This window comes from Astyanax mexicanus, chromosome 18 (assembly GCF_023375975.1).
Source record: "Astyanax mexicanus isolate ESR-SI-001 chromosome 18, AstMex3_surface, whole genome shotgun sequence".
Lineage (NCBI taxonomy): Eukaryota > Metazoa > Chordata > Actinopteri > Characiformes > Acestrorhamphidae > Astyanax > Astyanax mexicanus.
This window is the reverse complement of record NC_064425.1, coordinates 31914981-31938715: the sequence shown is the minus strand read 5'-3', so window position 1 is coordinate 31938715 and position 23735 is coordinate 31914981. Positions and strand designations below refer to the sequence as shown.

Sequence of the window (23735 nt, the reverse complement as noted above, 5' to 3'; positions counted from 1 at the left end):
GCAGCTCTACGGACTAATACAAAGATCTTGCCTCAAAATAAAAGCTCCTTTTAACTTTCACTACAAAAAGTAACCAAAGAAAAAAAGACAAAAACTCCCTATATGTCTTAATTTTTATCTCTTCATTTTTTTGTTCAATTTTCTTGCTCTACGTTTCTTAATCAATGGAATGGAAGCTTCAGATTAGGCCCAATAAAAAAAAGCCCAATTTAAAAAAAAAATCATATTTACAAAGAATATTCTGAGAAATAAATAAATAAAATCATACACACACATTAAAGTATACTTGGCATACATTTACAGAAAGGCCCTGTGTCCTACAGAAGGTGCATTTTTAATTTTTTTCACCCCTGCCATCCAAACAGCCTGAGTCCGCGGCACACTTGATCCAGGTAATTAGGACCTTCAGGATCACGTGAACATTCTAGACTCAGGTGTGTTAAATCTGAAATCTTTAGCGTGGTAGAGCCCCAGGAACAGGAGTCAGTCGCCCTGTACCTATGTTAAGAAAATAAAAATAATGCATTTTTTCTTTATTTATTAGCATGAAGAAACAATATCCTCCTTCAGAAAAATGAAATAACTTTTAAGTGAGTATTTAATCTGTATATGGTTTACTGTAAGTGTTTTATATGAAGAGTAAACACAGTGTAGCCTTTTAAAAATTTGTGAAATCATGGACTGAACGGAGTAAAAAATAAAGGAAAGATGGAAAAGCTTACAGCACCTGGTATTCCCAGGCGGTCTCCCATCCAAGTACTAACCAGGCCCGACCCTGCTTAGCTTCCGAGATCAGACGAGATCGGGCGTTCTCAGGGTGGTATGGCCGTAAGCGAAAGATCAACTCCCAACAAGCCTATTTATAAGTCACTCACAGACCTGAGTCTTTTCACTGTCATTTACTGCTCTTGACAAAAGTAAAGCAGCTCTACGGACTAATACAAAGATCTTGCCTCAAAATAAAAGCTCCTTTTAACTTTCACTACAAAAAGTAACCAAAGAAAAAAAGACAAAAACTGCCTATATGTCTTAATTTTTATCTCTTCATTTTTTTTGTTCAATTTTCTTGCTCTACGTTTCTTACTCAATGGAATGGAAGCTTCAGATTAGGCCCAATAAAAAAAAAGCCCAATTAAAAAAAATCATATTTACAAAGAGTATTCTGAGAAATAAATAAATGAAATCATACACACACATTAAAGTATACTTGGCATACATTTACAGAAAGGCCCTGTGTCCTACAGAAGGTGCCTTTTTAATTTTTTTCACCCCTGCCATCCAAACAGCCTGAGTCCGCGGCACACTTGATCCAGGTAATTAAGACCTTCAGGATCACGTGAACATTCTAGACTCAGGTGTGTTAAATCTGAAATCTTTAGCGTGGTAGAGCCCCAGGAACAGGAGTCAGTCGCCCTGTACCTATGTTAAGAAAATAAAAAATAATGCATTTTTTCTTTATTTATTAGCATGAAGAAACAATATCCTCCTTCAGAAAAATGAAATAACTTTTAAGTGAGTATTTAATCTGTATATGGTTTACTGTAAGTGTTTTATATGAAGAGTAAACACAGTGTAGCCTTGTAAAAATTTGTGACATCATGGACTGAACGGAGTAAAAAATAAAGGAAAGATGGAAAAGCTTACAGCACCTGGTATTCCCAGGCGGTCTCCCATCCAAGTACTAACCAGGCCCGACCCTGCTTAGCTTCCGAGATCAGACGAGATCGGGCGTTCTCAGGGTGGTATGGCCGTAAGCGAAAGATCAACTCCCAACAAGCCTATTTATAAGTCACTCACAGACCTGAGTCTTTTCACTGTCATTTACTGCTCTTGACAAAAGTAAAGCAGCTCTACGGACTAATACAAAGATCTTGCCTCAAAATAAAAGCTCCTTTTAACTTTCACTACAAAAAGTAAACAAAGAAAAAAAGACAAAAACTCCCTATATGTCTTAATTTTTATCTCTTCATTTTTTTTGTTCAATTTTCTTGCTCTACGTTTCTTACTCAATGGAATGGAAGCTTCAGATTAGGCGCAATAAAAAAAAAAGCCCAATTAAAAAAAAATCATATTTACAAAGAGTATTCTGAGAAATAAATAAATAAAATCATACACACACATTAAAGTATACTTGGCATACATTTACAGAAAGGCCCTGTGTCCTACAGAAGGTGCCTTTTTAATTTTTTTCACCCCTGCCATCCAAACAGCCTGAGTCCGCGGCACACTTGATCCAGGTAATTAAGACCTTCAGGATCACGTGAACATTCTAGACTCAGGTGTGTTAAATCTGAAATCTTTAGCGTGGTAGAGCCCCAGGAACAGGAGTCAGTCGCCCTGTACCTATGTTAAGAAAATAAAAAATAATGCATTTTTTCTTTATTTATTAGCATGAAGAAACAATATCCTCCTTCAGAAAAATGAAATAACTTTTAAGTGAGTATTTAATCTGTATATGGTTTACTGTAAGTGTTTTATATGAAGAGTAAACACAGTGTAGCCTTTTAAAAATTTGTGAAATCATGGACTGAACGGAGTAAAAAATAAAGGAAAGATGGAAAAGCTTACAGCACCTGGTATTCCCAGGCGGTCTCCCATCCAAGTACTAACCAGGCCCGACCCTGCTTAGCTTCCGAGATCAGACGAGATCGGGCGTTCTCAGGGTGGTATGGCCGTAAGCGAAAGATCAACTCCCAACAAGCCTATTTATAAGTCACTCACAGACCTGAGTCTTTTCACTGTCATTTACTGCTCTTGACAAAAGTAAAGCAGCTCTACGGACTAATACAAAGATCTTGCCTCAAAATAAAAGCTCCTTTTAACTTTCACTACAAAAAGTAACCAAAGAAAAAAAGACAAAAACTGCCTATATGTCTTAATTTTTATCTCTTCATTTTTTTTGTTCAATTTTCTTGCTCTACGTTTCTTACTCAATGGAATGGAAGCTTCAGATTAGGCCCAATAAAAAAAAAGCCCAATTAAAAAAAATCATATTTACAAAGAGTATTCTGAGAAATAAATTAATAAAATCATACACACACATTAAAGTATACTTGGCATACATTTACAGAAAGGCCCTGTGTCCTACAGAAGGTGCCTTTTTAATTTTTTTCACCCCTGCCATCCAAACAGCCTGAGTCCGCGGCACACTTGATCCAGGTAATTAAGACCTTCAGGATCACGAGAACATTCTAGACTCAGGTGTGTTAAATCTGAAATCTTTAGCGTGGTAGAGCCCCAGGAACAGGAGTCAGTCGCCCTGTACCTATGTTAAGAAAATAAAAAATAATGCATTTTTTCTTTATTTATTAGCATGAAGAAACAATATCCTCCTTCAGAAAAATGAAATAACTTTTAAGTGAGTATTTAATCTGTATATGGTTTACTGTAAGTGTTTTATATGAAGAGTAAACACAGTGTAGCCTTGTAAAAATTTGTGACATCATGGACTGAACGGAGTAAAAAATAAAGGAAAGATGGAAAAGCTTACAGCACCTGGTATTCCCAGGCGGTCTCCCATCCAAGTACTAACCAGGCCCGACCCTGCTTAGCTTCCGAGATCAGACGAGATCGGGCGTTCTCAGGGTGGTATGGCCGTAAGCGAAAGATCAACTCCCAACAAGCCTATTTATAAGTCACTCACAGACCTGAGTCTTTTCACTGTCATTTACTGCTCTTGACAAAAGTAAAGCAGCTCTACGGACTAATACAAAGATCTTGCCTCAAAATAAAAGCTCCTTTTAACTTTCACTACAAAAAGTAACCAAAGAAAAAAAGACAAAAACTCCCTATATGTCTTAATTTTTATCTCTTCATTTTTTTGTTCAATTTTCTTGCTCTACGTTTCTTAATCAATGGAATGGAAGCTTCAGATTAGGCCCAATAAAAAAAAGCCCAATTTAAAAAAAAATCATATTTACAAAGAATATTCTGAGAAATAAATAAATAAAATCATACACACACATTAAAGTATACTTGGCATACATTTACAGAAAGGCCCTGTGTCCTACAGAAGGTGCCTTTTTAAATTTTTTCACCCCTGCCATCCAAACAGCCTGAGTCCGCGGCACACTTGATCCAGGTAATTAAGACCTTCAGGATCACGTGAACATTCTAGACTCAGGTGTGTTAAATCTGAGATCTTTAGCGTGGTAGAGCCCCAGGAACAGGAGTCAGTCGCCCTGTACCTATGTTAAGAAAATAAAAAATAATGCATTTTTTCTTCATTTATTAGCATGAAGAAACAATATCCTCCTTCAGAAAAATGAAATAACTTTTAAGTGAGTATTTAATCTGTATATGGTTTACTGTAAGTGTTTTATATGAAGAGTAAACACAGTGTAGCCTTGTAAAAATTTGTGACATCATGGACTGAACGGAGTAAAAAATAAAGGAAAGATGGAAAAGCTTACAGCACCTGGTATTCCCAGGCGGTCTCCCATCCAAGTACTAACCAGGCCCGACCCTGCTTAGCTTCCGAGATCAGACGAGATCGGGCGTTCTCAGGGTGGTATGGCCGTAAGCGAAAGATCAACTCCCAACAAGCCTATTTATAAGTCACTCACAGACCTGAGTCTTTTCACTGTCATTTACTGCTCTTGACAAAAGTAAAGCAGCTCTACGGACTAATACAAAGATCTTGCCTCAAAATAAAAGCTCCTTTTAACTTTCACTACAAAAAGTAACCAAAGAAAAAAAGACAAAAACTCCCTATATGTCTTAATTTTTATCTCTTCATTTTTTTGTTCAATTTTCTTGCTCTACGTTTCTTAATCAATGGAATGGAAGCTTCAGATTAGGCCCAATAAAAAAAAAGCCCAATTTTAAAAAAAATCATATTTACAAAGAATATTCTGAGAAATAAATAAATAAAATCATACACACACATTAAAGTATACTTGGCATACATTTACAGAAAGGCCCTGTGTCCTACAGAAGGTGCCTTTTTAATTTTTTTCACCCCTGCCATCCAAACAGCCTGAGTCCGCGGCACACTTGATCCAGGTAATTAAGACCTTCAGGATCACGTGAACATTCTAGACTCAGGTGTGTTAAATCTGAGATCTTTAGCGTGGTAGAGCCCCAGGAACAGGAGTCAGTCGCCCTGTACCTATGTTAAGAAAATAAAAAATAATGCATTTTTTCTTCATTTATTAGCATGAAGAAACAATATCCTCCTTCAGAAAAATGAAATAACTTTTAAGTGAGTATTTAATCTGTATATGGTTTACTGTAAGTGTTTTATATGAAGAGTAAACACAGTGTAGCCTTGTAAAAATTTGTGACATCATGGACTGAACGGAGTAAAAAATAAAGGAAAGATGGAAAAGCTTACAGAACCTGGTATTCCCAGGCGGTCTCCCATCCAAGTACTAACCAGGCCCGACCCTGCTTAGCTTCCGAGATCAGACGAGATCGGGCGTTCTCAGGGTGGTATGGCCGTAAGCGAAAGATCAACTCCCAACAAGCCTATTTATAAGTCACTCACAGACCTGAGTCTTTTCACTGTCATTTACTGCTCTTGACAAAAGTAAAGCAGCTCTACGGACTAATACAAAGATCTTGCCTCAAAATAAAAGCTCCTTTTAACTTTCACTACAAAAAGTAAACAAAGAAAAAAAGACAAAAACTCCCTATATGTCTTAATTTTTATCTCTTCATTTTTTTGTTCAATTTTCTTGCTCTACGTTTCTTAATCAATGGAATGGAAGCTTCAGATTAGGCCCAATAAAAAAAAGCCCAATTTAAAAAAAAATCATATTTACAAAGAATATTCTGAGAAATAAATAAATAAAATCATACACACACATTAAAGTATACTTGGCATACATTTACAGAAAGGCCCTGTGTCCTACAGAAGGTGCATTTTTAATTTTTTTCACCCCTGCCATCCAAACAGCCTGAGTCCGCGGCACACTTGATCCAGGTAATTAGGACCTTCAGGATCACGTGAACATTCTAGACTCAGGTGTGTTAAATCTGAAATCTTTAGCGTGGTAGAGCCCCAGGAACAGGAGTCAGTCGCCCTGTACCTATGTTAAGAAAATAAAAATAATGCATTTTTTCTTTATTTATTAGCATGAAGAAACAATATCCTCCTTCAGAAAAATGAAATAACTTTTAAGTGAGTATTTAATCTGTATATGGTTTACTGTAAGTGTTTTATATGAAGAGTAAACACAGTGTAGCCTTTTAAAAATTTGTGAAATCATGGACTGAACGGAGTAAAAAATAAAGGAAAGATGGAAAAGCTTACAGCACCTGGTATTCCCAGGCGGTCTCCCATCCAAGTACTAACCAGGCCCGACCCTGCTTAGCTTCCGAGATCAGACGAGATCGGGCGTTCTCAGGGTGGTATGGCCGTAAGCGAAAGATCAACTCCCAACAAGCCTATTTATAAGTCACTCACAGACCTGAGTCTTTTCACTGTCATTTACTGCTCTTGACAAAAGTAAAGCAGCTCTACGGACTAATACAAAGATCTTGCCTCAAAATAAAAGCTCCTTTTAACTTTCACTACAAAAAGTAACCAAAGAAAAAAAGACAAAAACTGCCTATATGTCTTAATTTTTATCTCTTCATTTTTTTTGTTCAATTTTCTTGCTCTACGTTTCTTACTCAATGGAATGGAAGCTTCAGATTAGGCCCAATAAAAAAAAAGCCCAATTAAAAAAAATCATATTTACAAAGAGTATTCTGAGAAATAAATAAATAAAATCATACACACACATTAAAGTATACTTGGCATACATTTACAGAAAGGCCCTGTGTCCTACAGAAGGTGCCTTTTTAATTTTTTTCACCCCTGCCATCCAAACAGCCTGAGTCCGCGGCACACTTGATCCAGGTAATTAAGACCTTCAGGATCACGTGAACATTCTAGACTCAGGTGTGTTAAATCTGAAATCTTTAGCGTGGTAGAGCCCCAGGAACAGGAGTCAGTCGCCCTGTACCTATGTTAAGAAAATAAAAAATAATGCATTTTTTCTTTATTTATTAGCATGAAGAAACAATATCCTCCTTCAGAAAAATGAAATAACTTTTAAGTGAGTATTTAATCTGTATATGGTTTACTGTAAGTGTTTTATATGAAGAGTAAACACAGTGTAGCCTTGTAAAAATTTGTGACATCATGGACTGAACGGAGTAAAAAATAAAGGAAAGATGGAAAAGCTTACAGCACCTGGTATTCCCAGGCGGTCTCCCATCCAAGTACTAACCAGGCCCGACCCTGCTTAGCTTCCGCGATCAGACGAGATCGGGCGTTCTCAGGGTGGTATGGCCGTAAGCGAAAGATCAACTCCCAACAAGCCTATTTATAAGTCACTCACAGACCTGAGTCTTTTCACTGTCATTTACTGCTCTTGACAAAAGTAAAGCAGCTCTACGGACTAATACAAAGATCTTGCCTCAAAATAAAAGCTCCTTTTAACTTTCACTACAAAAAGTAAACAAAGAAAAAAAGACAAAAACTCCCTATATGTCTTAATTTTTATCTCTTCATTTTTTTTGTTCAATTTTCTTGCTCTACGTTTCTTACTCAATGGAATGGAAGCTTCAGATTAGGCCCAATAAAAAAAAAAGCCCAATTAAAAAAAAATCATATTTACAAAGAGTATTCTGAGAAATAAATAAATAAAATCATACACACACATTAAAGTATACTTGGCATACATTTACAGAAAGGCCCTGTGTCCTACAGAAGGTGCCTTTTTAATTTTTTTCACCCCTGCCATCCAAACAGCCTGAGTCCGCGGCACACTTGATCCAGGTAATTAAGACCTTCAGGATCACGTGAACATTCTAGACTCAGGTGTGTTAAATCTGAAATCTTTAGCGTGGTAGAGCCCCAGGAACAGGAGTCAGTCGCCCTGTACCTATGTTAAGAAAATAAAAAATAATGCATTTTTTCTTTATTTATTAGCATGAAGAAACAATATCCTCCTTCAGAAAAATGAAATAACTTTTAAGTGAGTATTTAATCTGTATATGGTTTACTGTAAGTGTTTTATATGAAGAGTAAACACAGTGTAGCCTTTTAAAAATTTGTGAAATCATGGACTGAACGGAGTAAAAAATAAAGGAAAGATGGAAAAGCTTACAGCACCTGGTATTCCCAGGCGGTCTCCCATCCAAGTACTAACCAGGCCCGACCCTGCTTAGCTTCCGAGATCAGACGAGATCGGGCGTTCTCAGGGTGGTATGGCCGTAAGCGAAAGATCAACTCCCAACAAGCCTATTTATAAGTCACTCACAGACCTGAGTCTTTTCACTGTCATTTACTGCTCTTGACAAAAGTAAAGCAGCTCTACGGACTAATACAAAGATCTTGCCTCAAAATAAAAGCTCCTTTTAACTTTCACTACAAAAAGTAACCAAAGAAAAAAAGACAAAAACTCCCTATATGTCTTAATTTTTATCTCTTCATTTTTTTTGTTCAATTTTCTTGCTCTACGTTTCTTACTCAATGGAATGGAAGCTTCAGATTAGGCCCAATAAAAAAAAAAGCCCAATTAAAAAAAAAATCATATTTACAAAGAATATTCTGAGAAATAAATAAATAAAATCATACACACACATTAAAGTATACTTGGCATACATTTACAGAAAGGCCCTGTGTCCTACAGAAGGTGCCTTTTTAAATTTTTTCACCCCTGCCATCCAAACAGCCTGAGTCCGCGGCACACTTGATCCAGGTAATTAGGACCTTCAGGATCACGTGAACATTCTAGACTCAGGTGTGTTAAATCTGAAATCTTTAGCGTGGTAGAGCCCCAGGAACAGGAGTCAGTCGCCCTGTACCTATGTTAAGAAAATAAAAATAATGCATTTTTTCTTTATTTATTAGCATGAAGAAACAATATCCTCCTTCAGAAAAATGAAATAACTTTTAAGTGAGTATTTAATCTGTATATGGTTTACTGTAAGTGTTTTATATGAAGAGTAAACACAGTGTAGCCTTTTAAAAATTTGTGAAATCATGGACTGAACGGAGTAAAAAATAAAGGAAAGATGGAAAAGCTTACAGCACCTGGTATTCCCAGGCGGTCTCCCATCCAAGTACTAACCAGGCCCGACCCTGCTTAGCTTCCGAGATCAGACGAGATCGGGCGTTCTCAGGGTGGTATGGCCGTAAGCGAAAGATCAACTCCCAACAAGCCTATTTATAAGTCACTCACAGACCTGAGTCTTTTCACTGTCATTTACTGCTCTTGACAAAAGTAAAGCAGCTCTACGGACTAATACAAAGATCTTGCCTCAAAATAAAAGCTCCTTTTAACTTTCACTACAAAAAGTAACCAAAGAAAAAAAGACAAAAACTGCCTATATGTCTTAATTTTTATCTCTTCATTTTTTTTGTTCAATTTTCTTGCTCTACGTTTCTTACTCAATGGAATGGAAGCTTCAGATTAGGCCCAATAAAAAAAAAGCCCAATTAAAAAAAATCATATTTACAAAGAGTATTCTGAGAAATAAATAAATAAAATCATACACACACATTAAAGTATACTTGGCATACATTTACAGAAAGGCCCTGTGTCCTACAGAAGGTGCCTTTTTAATTTTTTTCACCCCTGCCATCCAAACAGCCTGAGTCCGCGGCACACTTGATCCAGGTAATTAAGACCTTCAGGATCACGTGAACATTCTAGACTCAGGTGTGTTAAATCTGAGATCTTTAGCGTGGTAGAGCCCCAGGAACAGGAGTCAGTCGCCCTGTACCTATGTTAAGAAAATAAAAAATAATGCATTTTTTCTTCATTTATTAGCATGAAGAAACAATATCCTCCTTCAGAAAAATGAAATAACTTTTAAGTGAGTATTTAATCTGTATATGGTTTACTGTAAGTGTTTTATATGAAGAGTAAACACAGTGTAGCCTTGTAAAAATTTGTGACATCATGGACTGAACGGAGTAAAAAATAAAGGAAAGATGGAAAAGCTTACAGAACCTGGTATTCCCAGGCGGTCTCCCATCCAAGTACTAACCAGGCCCGACCCTGCTTAGCTTCCGAGATCAGACGAGATCGGGCGTTCTCAGGGTGGTATGGCCGTAAGCGAAAGATCAACTCCCAACAAGCCTATTTATAAGTCACTCACAGACCTGAGTCTTTTCACTGTCATTTACTGCTCTTGACAAAAGTAAAGCAGCTACGGACTAATACAAAGATCTTGCCTCAAAATAAAAGCTCCTTTTAACTTTCACTACAAAAAGTAAACAAAGAAAAAAAGACAAAAACTCCCTATATGTCTTAATTTTTATCTCTTCATTTTTTTTGTTCAATTTTCTTGCTCTACGTTTCTTACTCAATGGAATGGAAGCTTCAGATTAGGCCCAATAAAAAAAAAAGCCCAATTAAAAAAAAAATCATATTTACAAAGAATATTCTGAGAAATAAATTAATAAAATCATACACACACATTAAAGTATACTTGGCATACATTTACAGAAAGGCCCTGTGTCCTACAGAAGGTGCCTTTTTAATTTTTTTCACCCCTGCCATCCAAACAGCCTGAGTCCGCGGCACACTTGATCCAGGTAATTAAGACCTTCAGGATCACGTGAACATTCTAGACTCAGGTGTGTTAAATCTGAGATCTTTAGCGTGGTAGAGCCCCAGGAACAGGAGTCAGTCGCCCTGTACCTATGTTAAGAAAATAAAAAATAATGCATTTTTTCTTCATTTATTAGCATGAAGAAACAATATCCTCCTTCAGAAAAATGAAATAACTTTTAAGTGAGTATTTAATCTGTATATGGTTTACTGTAAGTGTTTTTTATGAAGAGTAAACACAGTGTAGCCTTTTAAAAATTTGTGAAATCATGGACTGAACGGAGTAAAAAATAAAGGAAAGATGGAAAAGCTTACAGCACCTGGTATTCCCAGGCGGTCTCCCATCCAAGTACTAACCAGGCCCGACCCTGCTTAGCTTCCGAGATCAGACGAGATCGGGCGTTCTCAGGGTGGTATGGCCGTAAGCGAAAGATCAACTCCCAACAAGCCTATTTATAAGTCACTCACAGACCTGAGTCTTTTCACTGTCATTTACTGCTCTTGACAAAAGTAAAGCAGCTCTACGGACTAATACAAAGATCTTGCCTCAAAATAAAAGCTCCTTTTAACTTTCACTACAAAAAGTAACCAAAGAAAAAAAGACAAAAACTGCCTATATGTCTTAATTTTTATCTCTTCATTTTTTTTGTTCAATTTTCTTGCTCTACGTTTCTTACTCAATGGAATGGAAGCTTCAGATTAGGCCCAATAAAAAAAAAGCCCAATTAAAAAAAATCATATTTACAAAGAGTATTCTGAGAAATAAATAAATAAAATCATACACACACATTAAAGTATACTTGGCATACATTTACAGAAAGGCCCTGTGTCCTACAGAAGGTGCCTTTTTAATTTTTTTCACCCCTGCCATCCAAACAGCCTGAGTCCGCGGCACACTTGATCCAGGTAATTAAGACCTTCAGGATCACGTGAACATTCTAGACTCAGGTGTGTTAAATCTGAGATCTTTAGCGTGGTAGAGCCCCAGGAACAGGAGTCAGTCGCCCTGTACCTATGTTAAGAAAATAAAAAATAATGCATTTTTTCTTCATTTATTAGCATGAAGAAACAATATCCTCCTTCAGAAAAATGAAATAACTTTTAAGTGAGTATTTAATCTGTATATGGTTTACTGTAAGTGTTTTATATGAAGAGTAAACACAGTGTAGCCTTGTAAAAATTTGTGACATCATGGACTGAACGGAGTAAAAAATAAAGGAAAGATGGAAAAGCTTACAGAACCTGGTATTCCCAGGCGGTCTCCCATCCAAGTACTAACCAGGCCCGACCCTGCTTAGCTTCCGAGATCAGACGAGATCGGGCGTTCTCAGGGTGGTATGGCCGTAAGCGAAAGATCAACTCCCAACAAGCCTATTTATAAGTCACTCACAGACCTGAGTCTTTTCACTGTCATTTACTGCTCTTGACAAAAGTAAAGCAGCTACGGACTAATACAAAGATCTTGCCTCAAAATAAAAGCTCCTTTTAACTTTCACTACAAAAAGTAACCAAAGAAAAAAAGACAAAAACTCCCTATATGTCTTAATTTTTATCTCTTCATTTTTTTTGTTCAATTTTCTTGCTCTACGTTTCTTACTCAATGGAATGGAAGCTTCAGATTAGGCCCAATAAAAAAAAAAGCCCAATTAAAAAAAAAATCATATTTACAAAGAATATTCTGAGAAATAAATAAATAAAATCATACACACACATTAAAGTATACTTGGCATACATTTACAGAAAGGCCCTGTGTCCTACAGAAGGTGCCTTTTTAAATTTTTTCACCCCTGCCATCCAAACAGCCTGAGTCCGCGGCACACTTGATCCAGGTAATTAAGACCTTCAGGATCACGTGAACATTCTAGACTCAGGTGTGTTAAATCTGAAATCTTTAGCGTGGTAGAGCCCCAGGAACAGGAGTCAGTCGCCCTGTACCTATGTTAAGAAAATAAAAAATAATGCATTTTTTCTTTATTTATTAGCATGAAGAAACAATATCCTCCTTCAGAAAAATGAAATAACTTTTAAGTGAGTATTTAATCTGTATATGGTTTACTGTAAGTGTTTTATATGAAGAGTAAACACAGTGTAGCCTTGTAAAAATTTGTGACATCATGGACTGAACGGAGTAAAAAATAAAGGAAAGATGGAAAAGCTTACAGCACCTGGTATTCCCAGGCGGTCTCCCATCCAAGTACTAACCAGGCCCGACCCTGCTTAGCTTCCGAGATCAGACGAGATCGGGCGTTCTCAGGGTGGTATGGCCGTAAGCGAAAGATCAACTCCCAACAAGCCTATTTATAAGTCACTCACAGACCTGAGTCTTTTCACTGTCATTTACTGCTCTTGACAAAAGTAAAGCAGCTCTACGGACTAATACAAAGATCTTGCCTCAAAATAAAAGCTCCTTTTAACTTTCACTACAAAAAGTAACCAAAGAAAAAAAGACAAAAACTCCCTATATGTCTTAATTTTTATCTCTTCATTTTTTTGTTCAATTTTCTTGCTCTACGTTTCTTAATCAATGGAATGGAAGCTTCAGATTAGGCCCAATAAAAAAAAAGCCCAATTTAAAAAAAAATCATATTTACAAAGAATATTCTGAGAAATAAATAAATAAAATCATACACACACATTAAAGTATACTTGGCATACATTTACAGAAAGGCCCTGTGTCCTACAGAAGGTGCCTTTTTAATTTTTTTCACCCCTGCCATCCAAACAGCCTGAGTCCGCGGCACACTTGATCCAGGTAATTAAGACCTTCAGGATCACGTGAACATTCTAGACTCAGGTGTGTTAAATCTGAGATCTTTAGCGTGGTAGAGCCCCAGGAACAGGAGTCAGTCGCCCTGTACCTATGTTAAGAAAATAAAAAATAATGCATTTTTTCTTCATTTATTAGCATGAAGAAACAATATCCTCCTTCAGAAAAATGAAATAACTTTTAAGTGAGTATTTAATCTGTATATGGTTTACTGTAAGTGTTTTATATGAAGAGTAAACACAGTGTAGCCTTGTAAAAATTTGTGACATCATGGACTGAACGGAGTAAAAAATAAAGGAAAGATGGAAAAGCTTACAGAACCTGGTATTCCCAGGCGGTCTCCCATCCAAGTACTAACCAGGCCCGACCCTGCTTAGCTTCCGAGATCAGACGAGATCGGGCGTTCTCAGGGTGGTATGGCCGTAAGCGAAAGATCAACTCCCAACAAGCCTATTTATAAGTCACTCACAGACCTGAGTCTTTTCACTGTCATTTACTGCTCTTGACAAAAGTAAAGCAGCTCTACGGACTAATACAAAGATCTTGCCTCAAAATAAAAGCTCCTTTTAACTTTCACTACAAAAAGTAACCAAAGAAAAAAAGACAAAAACTCCCTATATGTCTTAATTTTTATCTCTTCATTTTTTTGTTCAATTTTCTTGCTCTACGTTTCTTAATCAATGGAATGGAAGCTTCAGATTAGGCCCAATAAAAAAAAGCCCAATTTAAAAAAAAATCATATTTACAAAGAATATTCTGAGAAATAAATAAATAAAATCATACACACACATTAAAGTATACTTGGCATACATTTACAGAAAGGCCCTGTGTCCTACAGAAGGTGCATTTTTAATTTTTTTCACCCCTGCCATCCAAACAGCCTGAGTCCGCGGCACACTTGATCCAGGTAATTAGGACCTTCAGGATCACGTGAACATTCTAGACTCAGGTGTGTTAAATCTGAAATCTTTAGCGTGGTAGAGCCCCAGGAACAGGAGTCAGTCGCCCTGTACCTATGTTAAGAAAATAAAAATAATGCATTTTTTCTTTATTTATTAGCATGAAGAAACAATATCCTCCTTCAGAAAAATGAAATAACTTTTAAGTGAGTATTTAATCTGTATATGGTTTACTGTAAGTGTTTTATATGAAGAGTAAACACAGTGTAGCCTTTTAAAAATTTGTGAAATCATGGACTGAACGGAGTAAAAAATAAAGGAAAGATGGAAAAGCTTACAGCACCTGGTATTCCCAGGCGGTCTCCCATCCAAGTACTAACCAGGCCCGACCCTGCTTAGCTTCCGAGATCAGACGAGATCGGGCGTTCTCAGGGTGGTATGGCCGTAAGCGAAAGATCAACTCCCAACAAGCCTATTTATAAGTCACTCACAGACCTGAGTCTTTTCACTCTCATTTACTGCTCTTGACAAAAGTAAAGCAGCTCTACGGACTAATACAAAGATCTTGCCTCAAAATAAAAGCTCCTTTTAACTTTCACTACAAAAAGTAACCAAAGAAAAAAAGACAAAAACTGCCTATATGTCTTAATTTTTATCTCTTCATTTTTTTTGTTCAATTTTCTTGCTCTACGTTTCTTACTCAATGGAATGGAAGCTTCAGATTAGGCCCAATAAAAAAAAAGCCCAATTAAAAAAAATCATATTTACAAAGAGTATTCTGAGAAATAAATAAATAAAATCATACACACACATTAAAGTATACTTGGCATACATTTACAGAAAGGCCCTGTGTCCTACAGAAGGTGCCTTTTTAATTTTTTTCACCCCTGCCATCCAAACAGCCTGAGTCCGCGGCACACTTGATCCAGGTAATTAAGACCTTCAGGATCACGTGAACATTCTAGACTCAGGTGTGTTAAATCTGAAATCTTTAGCGTGGTAGAGCCCCAGGAACAGGAGTCAGTCGCCCTGTACCTATGTTAAGAAAATAAAAAATAATGCATTTTTTCTTCATTTATTAGCATGAAGAAACAATATCCTCCTTCAGAAAAATGAAATAACTTTTAAGTGAGTATTTAATCTGTATATGGTTTACTGTAAGTGTTTTATATGAAGAGTAAACACAGTGTAGCCTTGTAAAAATTTGTGACATCATGGACTGAACGGAGTAAAAAATAAAGGAAAGATGGAAAAGCTTACAGCACCTGGTATTCCCAGGCGGTCTCCCATCCAAGTACTAACCAGGCCCGACCCTGCTTAGCTTCCGAGATCAGACGAGATCGGGCGTTCTCAGGGTGGTATGGCCGTAAGCGAAAGATCAACTCCCAACAAGCCTATTTATAAGTCACTCACAGACCTGAGTCTTTTCACTGTCATTTACTGCTCTTGACAAAAGTAAAGCAGCTCTACGGACTAATACAAAGATCTTGCCTCAAAATAAAAGCTCCTTTTAACTTTCACTACAAAAAGTAAACAAAGAAAAAAAGACAAAAACTCCCTATATGTCTTAATTTTTATCTCTTCATTTTTTTTGTTCAATTTTCTTGCTCTACGTTTCTTACTCAATGGAATGGAAGCTTCAGATTAGGCCCAATAAAAAAAAAAAGCCCAATTAAAAAAAATCATATTTACAAAGAGTATTCTGAGAAATAAATAAATAAAATCATACACACACATTAAAGTATACTTGGCATACATTTACAGAAAGGCCCTGTGTCCTACAGAAGGTGCCTTTTTAATTTTTTTCACCCCTGCCATCCAAACAGCCTGAGTCCGCGGCACACTTGATCCAGGTAATTAAGACCTTCAGGATCACGTGAACATTCTAGACTCAGGTGTGTTAAATCTGAAATCTTTAGCGTGGTAGAGCCCCAGGAACAGGAGTCAGTCGCCCTGTACCTATGTTAAGAAAATAAAAAATAATGCATTTTTTCTTTATTTATTAGCATGAAGAAACAATATCCTCCTTCAGAAAAATGAAATAACTTTTAAGTGAGTATTTAATCTGTATATGGTTTACTGTAAGTGTTTTATATGAAGAGTAAACACAGTGTAGCCTTTTAAAAATTTGTGAAATCATGGACTGAACGGAGTAAAAAATAAAGGAAAGATGGAAAAGCTTACAGCACCTGGTATTCCCAGGCGGTCTCCCATCCAAGTACTAACCAGGCCCGACCCTGCTTAGCTTCCGAGATCAGACGAGATCGGGCGTTCTCAGGGTGGTATGGCCGTAAGCGAAAGATCAACTCCCAACAAGCCTATTTATAAGTCACTCACAGACCTGAGTCTTTTCACTGTCATTTACTGCTCTTGACAAAAGTAAAGCAGCTCTACGGACTAATACAAAGATCTTGCCTCAAAATAAAAGCTCCTTTTAACTTTCACTACAAAAAGTAACCAAAGAAAAAAAGACAAAAACTGCCTATATGTCTTAATTTTTATCTCTTCATTTTTTTTGTTCAATTTTCTTGCTCTACGTTTCTTACTCAATGGAATGGAAGCTTCAGATTAGGCCCAATAAAAAAAAAGCCCAATTAAAAAAAATCATATTTACAAAGAGTATTCTGAGAAATAAATTAATAAAATCATACACACACATTAAAGTATACTTGGCATACATTTACAGAAAGGCCCTGTGTCCTACAGAAGGTGCCTTTTTAATTTTTTTCACCCCTGCCATCCAAACAGCCTGAGTCCGCGGCACACTTGATCCAGGTAATTAAGACCTTCAGGATCACGAGAACATTCTAGACTCAGGTGTGTTAAATCTGAAATCTTTAGCGTGGTAGAGCCCCAGGAACAGGAGTCAGTCGCCCTGTACCTATGTTAAGAAAATAAAAAATAATGCATTTTTTCTTTATTTATTAGCATGAAGAAACAATATCCTCCTTCAGAAAAATGAAATAACTTTTAAGTGAGTATTTAATCTGTATATGGTTTACTGTAAGTGTTTTATATGAAGAGTAAACACAGTGTAGCCTTGTAAAAATTTGTGACATCATGGACTGAACGGAGTAAAAAATAAAGGAAAGATGGAAAAGCTTACAGCACCTGGTATTCCCAGGCGGTCTCCCATCCAAGTACTAACCAGGCCCGACCCTGCTTAGCTTCCGAGATCAGACGAGATCGGGCGTTCTCAGGGTGGTATGGCCGTAAGCGAAAGATCAACTCCCAACAAGCCTATTTATAAGTCACTCACAGACCTGAGTCTTTTCACTGTCATTTACTGCTCTTGACAAAAGTAAAGCAGCTCTACGGACTAATACAAAGATCTTGCCTCAAAATAAAAGCTCCTTTTAACTTTCACTACAAAAAGTAACCAAAGAAAAAAAGACAAAAACTCCCTATATGTCTTAATTTTTATCTCTTCATTTTTTTGTTCAATTTTCTTGCTCTACGTTTCTTAATCAATGGAATGGAAGCTTCAGATTAGGCCCAATAAAAAAAAAGCCCAATTTAAAAAAAAAATCATATTTACAAAGAATATTCTGAGAAATAAATAAATAAAATCATACACACACATTAAAGTATACTTGGCATACATTTACAGAAAGGCCCTGTGTCCTACAGAAGGTGCCTTTTTAATTTTTTTCACCCCTGCCATCCAAACAGCCTGAGTCCGCGGCACACTTGATCCAGGTAATTAAGACCTTCAGGATCACGTGAACATTCTAGACTCAGGTGTGTTAAATCTGAGATCTTTAGCGTGGTAGAGCCCCAGGAACAGGAGTCAGTCGCCCTGTACCTATGTTAAGAAAATAAAAAATAATGCATTTTTTCTTCATTTATTAGCATGAAGAAACAATATCCTCCTTCAGAAAAATGAAATAACTTTTAAGTGAGTATTTAATCTGTATATGGTTTACTGTAAGTGTTTTATATGAAGAGTAAACACAGTGTAGCCTTGTAAAAATTTGTGACATCATGGACTGAACGGAGTAAAAAATAAAGGAAAGATGGAAAAGCTTACAGAACCTGGTATTCCCAGGCGGTCTCCCATCCAAGTACTAACCAGGCCCGACCCTGCTTAGCTTCCGAGATCAGACGAGATCGGGCGTTCTCAGGGTGGTATGGCCGTAAGCGAAAGATCAACTCCCAACAAGCCTATTTATAAGTCACTCACAGACCTGAATCTTTTCACTGTCATTTACTGCTCTTGACAAAAGTAAAGCAGCTACGGACTAATACAAAGATCTTGCCTCAAAATAAAAGCTCCTTTTAACTTTCACTACAAAAAGTAACCAAAGAAAAAAAGACAAAAACTCCCTATATGTCTTAATTTTTATCTCTTCATTTTTTTTGTTCAATTTTCTTGCTCTACGTTTCTTACTCAATGGAATGGAAGCTTCAGATTAGGCCCAATAAAAAAAAAGCCCAATTAAAAAAAAAATCATATTTACAAAGAATATTCTGAGAAATAAATAAATAAAATCATACACACACATTAAAGTATACTTGGCATACATTTACAGAAAGGCCCTGTGTCCTACAGAAGGTGCCTTTTTAAATTTTTTCACCCCTGCCATCCAAACAGCCTGAGTCCGCGGCACACTTGATCCAGGTAATTAAGACCTTCAGGATCACGTGAACATTCTAGACTCAGGTGTGTTAAATCTGAAATCTTTAGCGTGGTAGAGCCCCAGGAACAGGAGTCAGTCGCCCTGTACCTATGTTAAGAAAATAAAAAATAATGCATTTTTTCTTTATTTATTAGCATGAAGAAACAATATCCTCCTTCAGAAAAATGAAATAACTTTTAAGTGAGTATTTAATCTGTATATGGTTTACTGTAAGTGTTTTATATGAAGAGTAAACACAGTGTAGCCTTGTAAAAATTTGTGACATCATGGACTGAACGGAGTAAAAAATAAAGGAAAAATGGAAAAGCTTACAGCACCTGGTATTCCCAGGCGGTCTCCCATCCAAGTACTAACCAGGCCCGACCCTGCTTAGCTTCCGAGATCAGACGAGATCGGGCGTTCTCAGGGTGGTATGGCCGTAAGCGAAAGATCAACTCCCAACAAGCCTATTTATAAGTCACTCACAGACCTGAGTCTTTTCACTGTCATTTACTGCTCTTGACAAAAGTAAAGCAGCTCTACGGACTAATACAAAGATCTTGCCTCAAAATAAAAGCTCCTTTTAACTTTCACTACAAAAAGTAAACAAAGAAAAAAAGACAAAAACTCCCTATATGTCTTAATTTTTATCTCTTCATTTTTTTGTTCAATTTTCTTGCTCTACGTTTCTTAATCAATGGAATGGAAGCTTCAGATTAGGCCCAATAAAAAAAAAGCCCAATTTAAAAAAAAATCATATTTACAAAGAATATTCTGAGAAATAAATAAATAAAATCATACACACACATTAAAGTATACTTGGCATACATTTACAGAAAGGCCCTGTGTCCTACAGAAGGTGCCTTTTTAATTTTTTTCACCCCTGCCATCCAAACAGCCTGAGTCCGCGGCACACTTGATCCAGGTAATTAAGACCTTCAGGATCACGTGAACATTCTAGACTCAGGTGTGTTAAATCTGAGATCTTTAGCGTGGTAGAGCCCCAGGAACAGGAGTCAGTCGCCCTGTACCTATGTTAAGAAAATAAAAAATAATGCATTTTTTCTTCATTTATTAGCATGAAGAAACAATATCCTCCTTCAGAAAAATGAAATAACTTTTAAGTGAGTATTTAATCTGTATATGGTTTACTGTAAGTGTTTTATATGAAGAGTAAACACAGTGTAGCCTTGTAAAAATTTGTGACATCATGGACTGAACGGAGTAAAAAATAAAGGAAAGATGGAAAAGCTTACAGAACCTGGTATTCCCAGGCGGTCTCCCATCCAAGTACTAACCAGGCCCGACCCTGCTTAGCTTCCGAGATCAGACGAGATCGGGCGTTCTCAGGGTGGTATGGCCGTAAGCGAAAGATCAACTCCCAACAAGCCTATTTATAAGTCACTCACAGACCTGAGTCTTTTCACTGTCATTTACTGCTCTTGACAAAAGTAAAGCAGCTACGGACTAATACAAAGATCTTGCCTCAAAATAAAAGCTCCTTTTAACTTTCACTACAAAAAGTAACCAAAGAAAAAAAGACAAAAACTCCCTATATGTCTTAATTTTTATCTCTTCATTTTTTTTGTTCAATTTTCTTGCTCTACGTTTCTTACTCAATGGAATGGAAGCTTCAGATTAGGCCCAATAAAAAAAAAAGCCCAATTAAAAAAAAAATCATATTTACAAAGAATATTCTGAGAAATAAATAAATAAAATCATACACACACATTAAAGTATACTTGGCATACATTTACAGAAAGGCCCTGTGTCCTACAGAAGGTGCCTTTTTAAATTTTTTCACCCCTGCCATCCAAACAGCCTGAGTCCGCGGCACACTTGATCCAGGTAATTAAGACCTTCAGGATCACGTGAACATTCTAGACTCAGGTGTGTTAAATCTGAAATCTTTAGCGTGGTAGAGCCCCAGGAACAGGAGTCAGTCGCCCTGTACCTATGTTAAGAAAATAAAAAATAATGCATTTTTTCTTTATTTATTAGCATGAAGAAACAATATCCTCCTTCAGAAAAATGAAATAACTTTTAAGTGAGTATTTAATCTGTATATGGTTTACTGTAAGTGTTTTATATGAAGAGTAAACACAGTGTAGCCTTGTAAAAATTTGTGACATCATGGACTGAACGGAGTAAAAAATAAAGGAAAGATGGAAAAGCTTACAGCACCTGGTATTCCCAGGCGGTCTCCCATCCAAGTACTAACCAGGCCCGACCCTGCTTAGCTTCCGAGATCAGACGAGATCGGGCGTTCTCAGGGTGGTATGGCCGTAAGCGAAAGATCAACTCCCAACAAGCCTATTTATAAGTCACTCACAGACCTGAGTCTTTTCACTGTCATTTACTGCTCTTGACAAAAGTAAAGCAGCTCTACGGACTAATACAAAGATCTTGCCTCAAAATAAAAGCTCCTTTTAACTTTCACTACAAAAAGTAACCAAAGAAAAAAAGACAAAAACTCCCTATATGTCTTAATTTTTATCTCTTCATTTTTTTGTTCAATTTTCTTGCTCTACGTTTCTTAATCAATGGAATGGAAGCTTCAGATTAGGCCCAATAAAAAAAAGCCCAATTTAAAAAAAAATCATATTTACAAAGAATATTCTGAGAAATAAATAAATAAAATCATACACACACATTAAAGTATACTTGGCATACATTTACAGAAAGGCCCTGTGTCCTACAGAAGGTGCCTTTTTAATTTTTTTCACCCCTGCCATCCAAACAGCCTGAGTCCGCGGCACACTTGATCCAGGTAATTAAGACCTTCAGGATCACGTGAACATTCTAGACTCAGGTGTGTTAAATCTGAGATCTTTAGCGTGGTAGAGCCCCAGGAACAGGAGTCAGTCGCCCTGTACCTATGTTAAGAAAATAAAAAATAATGCATTTTTTCTTCATTTATTAGCATGAAGAAACAATATCCTCCTTCAGAAAAATGAAATAACTTTTAAGTGAGTATTTAATCTGTATATGGTTTACTGTAAGTGTTTTATATGAAGAGTAAACACAGTGTAGCCTTGTAAAAATTTGTGACATCATGGACTGAACGGAGTAAAAAATAAAGGAAAGATGGAAAAGCTTACAGAACCTGGTATTCCCAGGCGGTCTCCCATCCAAGTACTAACCAGGCCCGACCCTGCTTAGCTTCCGAGATCAGACGAGATCGGGCGTTCTCAGGGTGGTATGGCCGTAAGCGAAAGATCAACTCCCAACAAGCCTATTTATAAGTCACTCACAGACCTGAGTCTTTTCACTGTCATTTACTGCTCTTGACAAAAGTAAAGCAGCTACGGACTAATACAAAGATCTTGCCTCAAAATAAAAGCTCCTTTTAACTTTCACTACAAAAAGTAACCAAAGAAAAAAAGACAAAAACTCCCTATATGTCTTAATTTTTATCTCTTCATTTTTTTTGTTCAATTTTCTTGCTCTACGTTTCTTACTCAATGGAATGGAAGCTTCAGATTAGGCCCAATAAAAAAAAAAGCCCAATTAAAAAAAAAATCATATTTACAAAGAATATTCTGAGAAATAAATAAATAAAATCATACACACACATTAAAGTATACTTGGCATACATTTACAGAAAGGCCCTGTGTCCTACAGAAGGTGCCTTTTTAAATTTTTTCACCCCTGCCATCCAAACAGCCTGAGTCCGCGGCACACTTGATCCAGGTAATTAAGACCTTCAGGATCACGTGAACATTCTAGACTCAGGTGTGTTAAATCTGAAATCTTTAGCGTGGTAGAGCCCCAGGAACAGGAGTCAGTCGCCCTGTACCTATGTTAAGAAAATAAAAAATAATGCATTTTTTCTTTATTTATTAGCATGAAGAAACAATATCCTCCTTCAGAAAAATGAAATAACTTTTAAGTGAGTATTTAATCTGTATATGGTTTACTGTAAGTGTTTTATATGAAGAGTAAACACAGTGTAGCCTTGTAAAAATTTGTGACATCATGGACTGAACGGAGTAAAAAATAAAGGAAAGATGGAAAAGCTTACAGCACCTGGTATTCCCAGGCGGTCTCCCATCCAAGTACTAACCAGGCCCGACCCTGCTTAGCTTCCGAGATCAGACGAGATCGGGCGTTCTCAGGGTGGTATGGCCGTAAGCGAAAGATCAACTCCCAACAAGCCTATTTATAAGTCACTCACAGACCTGAGTCTTTTCACTGTCATTTACTGCTCTTGACAAAAGTAAAGCAGCTCTACGGACTAATACAAAGATCTTGCCTCAAAATAAAAGCTCCTTTTAACTTTCACTACAAAAAGTAACCAAAGAAAAAAAGACAAAAACTCCCTATATGTCTTAATTTTTATCTCTTCATTTTTTTGTTCAATTTTCTTGCTCTACGTTTCTTAATCAATGGAATGGAAGCTTCAGATTAGGCCCAATAAAAAAAAGCCCAATTTAAAAAAAAATCATATTTACAAAGAATATTCTGAGAAATAAATAAATAAAATCATACACACACATTAAAGTATACTTGGCATACATTTACAGAAAGGCCCTGTGTCCTACAGAAGGTGCATTTTTAATTTTTTTCACCCCTGCCATCCAAACAGCCTGAGTCCGCGGCACACTTGATCCAGGTAATTAGGACCTTCAGGATCACGTGAACATTCTAGACTCAGGTGTGTTAAATCTGAAATCTTTAGCGTGGTAGAGCCCCAGGAACAGGAGTCAGTCGCCCTGTACCTATGTTAAGAAAATAAAAATAATGCATTTTTTCTTTATTTATTAGCATGAAGAAACAATATCCTCCTTCAGAAAAATGAAATAACTTTTAAGTGAGTATTTAATCTGTATATGGTTTACTGTAAGTGTTTTATATGAAGAGTAAACACAGTGTAGCCTTTTAAAAATTTGTG

General features: G+C 36.7%; 25 non-coding genes across 25 annotated transcripts; all 25 read right to left on the bottom strand.

The window, feature by feature from the left end:
* Positions 1-715: 715 nt before the first annotated feature.
* On the bottom strand, positions 716-834 carry LOC125782863 (5S ribosomal RNA). The gene has a single exon (XR_007425601.1). It is a non-coding gene; the product is annotated as a 5S ribosomal RNA (ribosomal RNA).
* An 803-nt stretch (positions 835-1637) lies between these two features.
* On the bottom strand, positions 1638-1756 carry LOC125782862 (5S ribosomal RNA). The gene has a single exon (XR_007425600.1). It is a non-coding gene; the product is annotated as a 5S ribosomal RNA (ribosomal RNA).
* An 805-nt stretch (positions 1757-2561) lies between these two features.
* LOC125782861 (5S ribosomal RNA) lies at positions 2562-2680 on the bottom strand. Its single transcript, XR_007425599.1, has one exon. It is a non-coding gene; the product is annotated as a 5S ribosomal RNA (ribosomal RNA).
* An 803-nt stretch (positions 2681-3483) lies between these two features.
* On the bottom strand, positions 3484-3602 carry LOC125782860 (5S ribosomal RNA). Its single transcript, XR_007425598.1, has one exon. It is a non-coding gene; the product is annotated as a 5S ribosomal RNA (ribosomal RNA).
* Positions 3603-4405: 803 nt separating this feature from the next.
* On the bottom strand, positions 4406-4524 carry LOC125782859 (5S ribosomal RNA). Its single transcript, XR_007425597.1, has one exon. It is a non-coding gene; the product is annotated as a 5S ribosomal RNA (ribosomal RNA).
* Positions 4525-5328: 804 nt separating this feature from the next.
* On the bottom strand, positions 5329-5447 carry LOC125783149 (5S ribosomal RNA). Its single transcript, XR_007425884.1, has one exon. It is a non-coding gene; the product is annotated as a 5S ribosomal RNA (ribosomal RNA).
* Positions 5448-6249: 802 nt separating this feature from the next.
* On the bottom strand, positions 6250-6368 carry LOC125782857 (5S ribosomal RNA). Its single transcript, XR_007425595.1, has one exon. It is a non-coding gene; the product is annotated as a 5S ribosomal RNA (ribosomal RNA).
* Positions 6369-7171: 803 nt separating this feature from the next.
* LOC125783220 (5S ribosomal RNA) lies at positions 7172-7290 on the bottom strand. The gene has a single exon (XR_007425954.1). It is a non-coding gene; the product is annotated as a 5S ribosomal RNA (ribosomal RNA).
* Positions 7291-8095: 805 nt separating this feature from the next.
* Positions 8096-8214, bottom strand: LOC125782856 (5S ribosomal RNA). Its single transcript, XR_007425594.1, has one exon. It is a non-coding gene; the product is annotated as a 5S ribosomal RNA (ribosomal RNA).
* An 805-nt stretch (positions 8215-9019) lies between these two features.
* On the bottom strand, positions 9020-9138 carry LOC125782855 (5S ribosomal RNA). Its single transcript, XR_007425593.1, has one exon. It is a non-coding gene; the product is annotated as a 5S ribosomal RNA (ribosomal RNA).
* An 803-nt stretch (positions 9139-9941) lies between these two features.
* LOC125783148 (5S ribosomal RNA) lies at positions 9942-10060 on the bottom strand. The gene has a single exon (XR_007425883.1). It is a non-coding gene; the product is annotated as a 5S ribosomal RNA (ribosomal RNA).
* An 804-nt stretch (positions 10061-10864) lies between these two features.
* LOC125782854 (5S ribosomal RNA) lies at positions 10865-10983 on the bottom strand. The gene has a single exon (XR_007425592.1). It is a non-coding gene; the product is annotated as a 5S ribosomal RNA (ribosomal RNA).
* An 803-nt stretch (positions 10984-11786) lies between these two features.
* Positions 11787-11905, bottom strand: LOC125783147 (5S ribosomal RNA). The gene has a single exon (XR_007425882.1). It is a non-coding gene; the product is annotated as a 5S ribosomal RNA (ribosomal RNA).
* An 804-nt stretch (positions 11906-12709) lies between these two features.
* Positions 12710-12828, bottom strand: LOC125782853 (5S ribosomal RNA). The gene has a single exon (XR_007425591.1). It is a non-coding gene; the product is annotated as a 5S ribosomal RNA (ribosomal RNA).
* Positions 12829-13632: 804 nt separating this feature from the next.
* LOC125783146 (5S ribosomal RNA) lies at positions 13633-13751 on the bottom strand. The gene has a single exon (XR_007425881.1). It is a non-coding gene; the product is annotated as a 5S ribosomal RNA (ribosomal RNA).
* Positions 13752-14553: 802 nt separating this feature from the next.
* LOC125782852 (5S ribosomal RNA) lies at positions 14554-14672 on the bottom strand. The gene has a single exon (XR_007425590.1). It is a non-coding gene; the product is annotated as a 5S ribosomal RNA (ribosomal RNA).
* An 803-nt stretch (positions 14673-15475) lies between these two features.
* On the bottom strand, positions 15476-15594 carry LOC125782851 (5S ribosomal RNA). The gene has a single exon (XR_007425589.1). It is a non-coding gene; the product is annotated as a 5S ribosomal RNA (ribosomal RNA).
* An 805-nt stretch (positions 15595-16399) lies between these two features.
* On the bottom strand, positions 16400-16518 carry LOC125782850 (5S ribosomal RNA). Its single transcript, XR_007425588.1, has one exon. It is a non-coding gene; the product is annotated as a 5S ribosomal RNA (ribosomal RNA).
* An 803-nt stretch (positions 16519-17321) lies between these two features.
* On the bottom strand, positions 17322-17440 carry LOC125782849 (5S ribosomal RNA). Its single transcript, XR_007425587.1, has one exon. It is a non-coding gene; the product is annotated as a 5S ribosomal RNA (ribosomal RNA).
* An 805-nt stretch (positions 17441-18245) lies between these two features.
* LOC125783145 (5S ribosomal RNA) lies at positions 18246-18364 on the bottom strand. Its single transcript, XR_007425880.1, has one exon. It is a non-coding gene; the product is annotated as a 5S ribosomal RNA (ribosomal RNA).
* An 803-nt stretch (positions 18365-19167) lies between these two features.
* Positions 19168-19286, bottom strand: LOC125782848 (5S ribosomal RNA). Its single transcript, XR_007425586.1, has one exon. It is a non-coding gene; the product is annotated as a 5S ribosomal RNA (ribosomal RNA).
* Positions 19287-20090: 804 nt separating this feature from the next.
* LOC125783144 (5S ribosomal RNA) lies at positions 20091-20209 on the bottom strand. The gene has a single exon (XR_007425879.1). It is a non-coding gene; the product is annotated as a 5S ribosomal RNA (ribosomal RNA).
* An 804-nt stretch (positions 20210-21013) lies between these two features.
* LOC125782846 (5S ribosomal RNA) lies at positions 21014-21132 on the bottom strand. The gene has a single exon (XR_007425584.1). It is a non-coding gene; the product is annotated as a 5S ribosomal RNA (ribosomal RNA).
* Positions 21133-21935: 803 nt separating this feature from the next.
* Positions 21936-22054, bottom strand: LOC125783143 (5S ribosomal RNA). Its single transcript, XR_007425878.1, has one exon. It is a non-coding gene; the product is annotated as a 5S ribosomal RNA (ribosomal RNA).
* An 804-nt stretch (positions 22055-22858) lies between these two features.
* On the bottom strand, positions 22859-22977 carry LOC125782845 (5S ribosomal RNA). The gene has a single exon (XR_007425583.1). It is a non-coding gene; the product is annotated as a 5S ribosomal RNA (ribosomal RNA).
* Positions 22978-23735: the final 758 nt, after the last annotated feature.